Genomic DNA, 9,511 nt, shown 5'->3' with positions numbered 1-9,511 from the left:
AAAACCCCGGTCCCACAGCCTTCTGCCTGCTTGTGTTGATGCCACCCTCTCACACACAGACAGTGCAGCACCCACAGCCACACGGCACAATCCACTGGCATGATCCATTGGCACAATCCACTGGCACAATCCACTGGCACAATCATCAGCACAATCCACTGGCACGATCCATCAGCACAATCTACTGGCACGATCCATCGGCACAATTCACTGGCAAAATCCATCAGCACAATCTATCAACCCAATCCATTACCACAATCATCCACCAGTACAATCATCCATGGACACAATCCATCGGCACAACCCCTTGGCAAAATCCATCAGCACAATCTATCAACCCAATCCATCACCACAAACATCCATCAGCACAATCCATCAGCACAATCATCCATTGGCACAATCCATTGTTACAATCCATCGGCACAATCCATCAGCACAATATCAATCAGTACAATCATCCATGGACACGATCCATCAGCACAATCATCCATTGGCACAATCCATTGTTACAATCCATCGGCACAATCCACTGGCATGATTCGTGGATACAATCATCAGCAAAATCCACTGGCACAATCATCCATGGACACAATCCACCAGCACAAACCCTTGGCAAAATCTATTAGCACAATCTATCAACCCAATCCATCACCACAGTCATCCATCAGTACAATCATCCATGGACACAGTCCATCGGCACAATCATCCATGGACATAATCCATTGGCATAATCATCCATCAGCACAATCCATTGGCACAATCATCCATCAGCACAATCCACTGGTGCAGCCCAGCCTCAGTGTGGCCTGCACATGTGTAGACAGGCTTACCACTGAAAATTTAGGACCCCTAAATTTACAGCTGCTTTGTGAGTGCAGAACTCCTCTAAGTTTGGCCCCATAATCCTTGGGCCTTAATTCTGTCTGATGGGGTTAATTATGGGGTTTTTTTTAACCCAGATTTTGAATTATTCTTTTTGGCAGGGACTGTCTTTAACAAAGTTCCACTGTCAGCAAAAATGCTGAGATGTCTCTTCATTAGATATGATGAGTAACATACACACAGTGCAAATTTTCAAAATTTCTCTCCCCTTCAGCCAAGGGAGAGCATTCGCTCCCATGTTTTTTTTTATCTTTTCATGAAATGTGCTGAGTTGGAAGGGACCTGTCAGGATCATAGCAATAAAAGCTAAAAGATCTGCACAGTAACTCATAAGTGTCATGTAAAGAGCTGCATGAAGTTATTCTTGCGTATATAATTCCTGCATGAAGTTATTCTTGCAAATAACACTGTGTGCTTTCTTCAAACATATACCTTATTTTCAGAATTCATTTGTTATTAAAATTATAGCAAATAAATAATGTCACAACATATTATTAAAAAATGACTTGTTTTCATAAGAACCTGGAAATTAATTTTATAGGAAATTATTGTTGGTTTTGGTCTGATGCAAACAGGGTTATTGTACCTTTATGTGTCTGTTATATGGAGCAGAATTTAACTTTACAAGAAACAAACATCTTGTGCTCTAATTGAATTGAACAAGTATATACAAGAAACATTCATTTCTTTATTATTGCTTTTTCCAACCATAGTTGTCATATGCAGGCATAACTTTTATTTCCTTTTCTCTCTGACAATTTTAGCTCCCTGTCTCTGGGGAAATAAATCAGCTGAACATTGTCTTTGCTTTTTAGAAGCTCAAGAATGGGCGAAGAGAAAGAAATGCAGTATTACTTCTGCTGGCTGAGCTGACCAAATCTAATTATTTCAGATTTTTTTTTCTGATTCTCTAAAGACATCTCTTGACCTGTTGTTCCTCCAACTTTCAGGCATGGAACAGACACAGAGCACAGCCGTGCGGTGTTGAGGGGTGTCTGTTCCAGAAGCTCTGTCTCCTCTCCATGAGAGGCGGTAGCTGCCCAGTTCCAAGGATGCACAAGCGTTTAAGCCACCTTAAATGGAGGGCAGCTGCAGGATATGTGACTTCTGAATTTCCCCATTACATTATCACTTCAGCTTTACCCCATGTCCTGTCTTCTTATCTGCTTCACTTGACAGCTCTGTTGATATTCAACACTTCCTGCTTGCACATGTTCTCATTCTCTTTCTTCAGAGCAAACTGCTCAAAATCTCTGGCATTGAGGAGCACAGCCTGGTCCTCCTCAGTACTCAACAAGGCACAGCTTGAGAGGACCCAGCTCTGCCTGTGCTCCAAGGTAGAAGGATGTGATCCAGATCCTTGCCCCAAGGAGTGTGTAAGTCCTCAAACAGGCATCCATTGTACCTTTTCAGGAATCTGATTCATCACAACTAACAACTCTAACAGCTTTGAATCCTGTGTCCATGGCTGCACCACACTGCTTTCCCAGGCCCGAGCAAAGAGAAGTGGAATTAAAATGCCACTCTGTAAAGAGAATTTTTCTGCTTCTGTTTTTATCTGGCCCGTGTACTCTGCAAGGCCTCGTTTTACATGAAGCTTAGAGTTTTCTCCTCTTGGAGACAAGTAATACCAGCATTTCCTGGATCTTGTTCATCCATCCATTGCAACACAGCTTTTGCTAAACTTCCTTGTGTTAATGCAAAAATTTCAGGGGTGAGAAGTACTGATTATAGTTAATCTGTGTTACTTTATGCCATCAAAATTTTGTTCTTGAGTGTATACAAAAATTAGGACCACGATGTGTCGCCAATGCTAACCCATTGGCGGTGGAGCAAGAGGCAGCGGTGCTGCGACCTTCCAGAAGCATCTCCAGTAATGAAGGTGCTTGGTGGCACAGGCGCACACACACACACACACGCACACACAATCACTGCAGCACACACTTCCCTTGTAGAACCACCCACGACAAAGAAGTGGGAAGGGTCTTTGTGTGGAGTGCCAAGTAGAAGGTTTATTCCAGCCACGCACAAAAGCGTCCAGAAACAAACACAAACCAACAGGGAGGGTGCAGGTTTAAATATGAGGACGGGGGGGCGGAGCAGAGCATGTGAGCCAATGGGCTGAGGGCTCAGGGAGTAGAGAGGTGGGACAAGGGATGGCAGCCAATAGGGTAAAGGGGGCAGGACGCTGTGGCAATAGAGGGCCAATGGGTAAGCAGGGAAGGGAGAACATTCTAGGTGTTATACATATAAGGAAAAAGGGTCAGAGAGGGCAACGGGCCAGCCAGGGAGGTAGAACTGGGGTATATTTGCATACACAACAAAGCATCCTGGGAGAGGCTCTGCTCCGTTCCCTTGGTCAGGGGAGATTTTTTCCATACTTGGGATCTGTCCCTCCATGGAACCATAATGGACCCTTTTTGTGTAGGCCCACCGGGCTCCACAATGCTGTCTGGAGTAGGACTCGCTATTGAGCTAACCTGCTTTGACAGCTTTTTGAAATACACTTACACAGAATTACATTTATTAATGTGTGTCTCATTTTATAGTAGAGGTTTGTCCTCATTCATGTCAATGTCATGCGAAACACCAAGAGTGATTATTCAGCCCTTGATAAAACCTTCCTGAGAGGTCATTGGTCATCCAAAGCAGCCATACAGGAAAACACAAGCATGTTGTCACTAAGCCTTAGGGAATAATGTGCTAAAGGAATCTACAAAGTCCACACAGCCTATTTTACTGTACAGAAGCACTACCCTTCAGCCTCATTTCCTTTGTATTTGTTTGCTCCATGATTTTAGTCTTCTGGGCGTAGAATTCTGCCCTTCTCCTTCACTACTGAGTTTTTTAAAGCAATCTCAATGCTAAAGCTGTTTTTTCTTGTGTTTTTCTTTGAGAATGGACTTTTGCTGCATAGGAAGAATGCATTCCTAGAGCAAAGCTATGCATATGGAAGTCTAAACTTTGGGTTGTGTGATTGTTCGTACCACTGACTTCAGGGAAATTCTATTTTGAATACAACAGGAGAGTGAGAAAATCAATTTCTAAAATAAAATATGATAAATAGTCTGTCTTAGTGCATAACACATTAATATTGTTTGTAACAATAATCCTAACAGCCATGCTATTGCACAATTAGATTCAAAATTTCCTGATTTTAAAACAGTTACATAGCTGAAAGTCAAGGAAGTACAAAATTGCTGAGGAGTTTTCTCTCAGCCAGGATGAAATTAAGCAGCTTACTCTGAGAGTTGGTTGAAACCATAACTTTAATTAATTAACGGTTCAGGGCACAAGACTTCTGATAAAGCAGACTCTTTGTGAAAAAGAAAAAAAAATTCCCAAGAAAGTCCTGGTTGCTTTCAATGGGTTTTTGCTCCTGCTGCCTTGCCCACCCTTACCTGATTTCCTAATTAGACTGCATGTCATCAAGAGAGGATCAAGACTCCTTGTACATGGAGTCCCTACAGAGACTGTCTGACTGCCTTAGGCTGGAAGTTTTCAGAACTGACTAGAAACAGTGCAGTAAAATAGATTGGAGCTCAGGAGAAAACAAAATGAATGAGCACAAAAGGAACATGTATTTTCAAGCTGTTCAGGTACTAAGATGTGGTTATAATTGTAATACTTTATTAACCTTCCTACTATACAGTGAATTTTCTTTCTTCATCATCTTTAAAGATGTCTGTGTTCATTAAAGAAAACACAAGCCTGGTTGTTTTCTGCCTTGGACACCAGGCAGCACCATAGCCCTAAGGAAGAGAATGGGAACAATGAAAAGGTATCAGTTCATCTGAGTATTCCTCCACCCTGCAGAAATGTGCAAATGTAGGAATTCTTGAACTACAGACTTCACTTTTTTTGCTTAATGGCTCTGGATGGATGTTTTCTTTTTCCTTGGCACAGGTTTGTGCTGTTCCTGCCAGCCTGAACAGACCCCTGTCCCATGCTGTGGTCAGAGATAATCTCCCACAGGCTGATCTTTGGGACAGCTACTGAAAGCAGATTCTGTACAAGGGCTGGACTTGATCACCTTCCAGACAAATGAAATTAAAACACTATTGAAACTCCCTGGAAGGGAAGATTAAACTTTTTCTATTAAATCGAACTCCTCGGTCAAAGAAGTGGAAGATTCAAAGCAGACGATGTATCAGTGGTTAGAGGAGATAATTATCCTCGAGATAGTGAGAAAAATTGGAGCAATTGAAAACTTTTACCCCAGAGAACAAAACTTTTCCTATTAGAAAATCTTTTAGAAGTGCCTTAGGGATTAGAAAAATGAAGTTCAAATACAGAATAAAGATGATCATGTGTGCTTCTCTGCACTTTGCACTCAGTGATCTTATAATACATTAATTCTTTTTGTTTTTTAAATCATGCCTTAAACAATGTGGTAAGTTGCAAGCAGGTTTTTTTTTTTTTTCTTATGCTCTCCCTCCTGGATTAAGAAAGAATTAATAGGTTGGATTTTTCTGGGGGTGGTCATGCACACATATGGTGTGCAGTTTTAGTATTCTACAAAGGAAGTGATCATTTCAGATATGGTCTGTATGTGCTGGTCCTGATTCTCTGCCCTTTGCGCCAATTTTGTGTTCCAGCTAAAGAGTGATGCTCTCACACTGCTGGTGTCCCTTTGGGTCAGTGTGCTTGAACCTCTATTAAGTTCCCATTACTGAGGAGGATCCTTTTTTTTTGAATGTCTGCTCTTTCAGTCCTTTAGCTCTGCTGGCGACACCACCATGTCAAATGGTGTCATTTGGATTGAAAGGCTACTCCTGATCCAGCCACTTTGTCCATTGGTTCCAGTTGTTCTGCATTGCATTTCCATTTTTGACCAGTTTGAGGACAGAATAATTGCCAGCTCTTCAAGAGACTATCGCTGAAGGGACATTCTTGATTTTTTTTGTTTTTGTTCATTTGTTTACTCCTCCTCACAATCTGAAGCAAATATTAATCTCAGCATTAGGGTCTGAACAGGCAATTCAATCATCAATGCTTAAAAATGTCCATGTGTTCTATAAGGCACATTCCTATGTCCATGTGCACGTTTTTCGCTCTAGCATTCTGATTATTTTATTCTGCAGATGACAAGTGGCAATTTACTGCTTGTTCTGTCACTTTGGATCACTGGCTTAACTCTAAGAAAAGACTTTCACAGTTGAGTATTAATCACCATGTTTATGAAGGCTTTAGGACCTTAAAGAAAGCAGGAGGAATTGGGTACCTTTTGAATTTGTATTTGCAGATTTGTCTAGCTCTGTGTTACAAACTGTGTTATTGACCTTTGAAATGTTTGTTGCTTATTAACAAAAAGAGCTCTGCTTTTTTCTTAACATGCTTCTGTATCCAGGCTTACTACCAGGAAATAGTCCAGCTGGCAGCTGGGCTATCTGGACATTTTGTTTAGATCCAGAACTTCAGAGCCCTTTTAGGAGAATCCTGTCCTTTTATGGACCCATACCCAGCTTTAGGGATCTGCTGACTGAGACTGTCTGTCATGTGAATTAAATAGTGTGGATTAGTTACAGTGTTTTCAGAGAGCTACTGACCAATCTTAGTATTTGGGTGTCATGGGAAAATGCAAAAAAAAAAAAAAAGATAATTATTTCATTTTCATTCCAGAGATAAGTAGGAAGGAAAAATATGATTTTGGTACTTAGTAATACAGTGAAGTTGTCAAGGTGCAATTTGCCCTCTCAAAATAAGTAGGTCCAAGTAATGTATAATAAATATGAGTGTGAGCAGTGAAAGCAATGAGACCACTGCTGAATATGCTTTGCCTGTAAATTTGTTTCTCTCATGATTTCATCCTTTCACTTATAAATCACAGGATGTTTGTTCAATAAATAGTCTCTTATTCAAGCACAAGTAGCTTTTCAAATACCATACATAATGTGCCCACAAGCTGCCTATGGTCTTTTCTGTATTTGAGGCTTAACATAAGAAATGTCAGAAGAAAAAATGCTTTACATTAAACTTGGAGCTAGAAATACAACAGGCTTTCAGTAACGATATATGATCAGCATTATGCAAAGATGATGAAAAGGTCCCAGTGGAATTCTCTTCAAAATTGCTTCCCTTTTGGGAGCATCCTATGAAACCAATTAGGAATAAACCCAAGAGGATTCTGTTGAATTTGTTTCAAAGAGATATTGTATGCAATAAAGAGCAATTGCTCTTTTTGTAGGGTTTTCTTTCTTTAATCATCCTTCAGAAGATAATTATATCTCTGCTAGCAAATCTCAGAGGCTGGTTTTAAAAATCTGCAAGAATTTCCCAGAGGAATTAATTGTTTTTGTCAGTATGATCATATTCTTTAGGACAATTACTCATTTCTTTTGTGATACCTTTGAGGATTGAGTATTTTTGCAGAAGCTCACCAAACCCTGAGGTAGAAGAGCCATATTTTGGTTCCTTCAGAAATCCCCTTTACGTCTACACTTGAAAAATCCCCTCTATTATAATGTATCCAAAGACTTTCCTGGTTAATAGACACGTAATGGCACCTACTTCTAAAATAGTGTCAGAGGGTAGAGTGGAGGCCAGACCCAGGAGGATGAATAGCTACATTTTAAAGAATATTTTGGCTTTAAACTGTACAGAAAAATGTCCCTGTGCTATGTTTGATGATTCTATGCTCCTCATGGAAAAAATGGTTTTATAGGGCAAAAGAATTAGATGTTTATCTGAAGGTTAATAGCTCCTATCTGGAAATTCAGCAGTTAGAAGCAGTTAAGTACTAGTAGCTCTCTGAGGAGGAAAAAGGGGGCTGTCCTGAGGCAAGCTGTCTTTTAGGAGGACAGGGTCTCTCCCACCATCAGTTCCTGCATATTCTCCCAACTGATTCTATTTCTATCAGTTCCTGCATATTCTCCCAATTGATTCTATTTCTTTGTGTTCTATAGATCTTTTAATGTTTGCAGCTTATGAGTTCTAGTTTCTGTCTGTTAACAATAATTTTCATGTTTCTTGTAAAAAATCTGTTCTTGATATAACCTGATTTGGATAAATACACTATTAGGGGGACTTCTTCCAGGTTTTGCCACAGAATAACTGGGACTTTGAGCAACCTTTATGGTCACGTTCTGTTTCAGGTTACTTATTTGGAAAGCCTAAGTACCTGTGTGGGGCCACAGCAGAGAGCAGCAGGCACAACTTTCCCAGGCATTGTGCTGGAAAAGGCTGTGAGAAGATCAGAGAAAAGAATGATAAAGAATTATTATCTTCACTTGCTGCACCTGTTGTGAACATGTGGAATGTGTTATGGAGATTTGTTTACCAAAGGGTGATTTTTTTAATTGGCCACTGGTGATAGTATTTGGATTCAGTTGACCAATCTGGTCTGTCTGTAAAGGGCAATGAGTTTCTTAATAAGTATAATATGGTGTAATAAAGTGATTGATCAGCCTTCTGGAGCCATGGAGTCAATGCTAATTATTGCCTGGTGGGGACCCATGCTATGATATTGGAGGTCTCTAGAAAGAAGCAGATGAATGGAAGATTTAATAGAATGAGGAGCTTCTGGGATGAATAAAGTACTATAATTACAAGACTCAAACAATTGAGACTTGAAATATTTCTGGACTAGCTGCCTTGCTGCTGTACAATGGGCAGAATAGGCTGCCTCTTCTTGAAGTACTTCTGTAGCCAAGGAGCATGACTGGAAATACAAGTGGCATTTGTATAATGAGAAATGGAGAATTTAAGCAGTCACGATCATAACAAATGCGTGACAGAAGGAAGTCAAAATTAGCAACAGGTGTTAGGGTCTGGTACACAAAAATGGAGCTATTTGGAAGCAAAGTATACCCAGAGTGAGTCAGGGGATACTGGGCTTTGAGCTGTTAAGGGCCAGCAATCCCTTTACAGACACAACAAAGTAGGAATGCTGTAAGTATTCTGTTAAAATAGAAAATAAATCTTTTCTTGGCTTGCAAGAAGGACAAAGCTAGGTATGACTCAGAACACAGTTTTCTCACATTTGTGAAAGCTGAGTAGCTGGAAGCCGACCTGCCATTTGAAACAGCCTCTTCTTATAACTCCTTAAAAGTCAATCACAACTCCTGTAGACTGGAGTTGCACAAAATGAATGCACATCAACAACTGGTGGTGCCTGACAATCCTAATCAAGCCCCATGGATGAGAGTCTTACACTGCACTAACTCCTATAGTTACACATCCACTCCTTGCCACTAGCCTCCCATAATCTCCCTTCACCTAACTTCTCCCTGTCCCTCCTCTCCCTCAGTGTCCAAACTGCTTTTGTCTTAGATCTCTGTCGTTCTGTAAGTGCCACCCTTTCACTCAAACCTCCTGCTTTGTCTGCTCTTATTGCTTCCCAGGGTAATGCTGGGGGAAAGCGTTCCCCTTGTCCTGCTGGACGTGAGAGCTCCAAACCAAATCACTTCATGGCAAGGAGCCCTTCTGTGGTAACTTCCAAAGAGAGGCACCTTTTGAGCACATCTCACACCCTTATAGAGACATAGATCTAACCCCATTTGGAACAAGGGGAGATGTGAAGCCAAAATCAAGGCTCACACTTTGTCCTGGGTTTTGTTTCCCACAGTCCTTTTCTACTCAGCCAAAGTAACAGGAGACTGCGCCATGGTTTCAACAAGGCCTTCCTTTT

Source organism: Ammospiza caudacuta, chromosome 11 (genome assembly GCF_027887145.1).
Source record: "Ammospiza caudacuta isolate bAmmCau1 chromosome 11, bAmmCau1.pri, whole genome shotgun sequence".
Lineage (NCBI taxonomy): Eukaryota > Metazoa > Chordata > Aves > Passeriformes > Passerellidae > Ammospiza > Ammospiza caudacuta.
Note: the sequence above shows the minus strand (reverse complement) of the source record.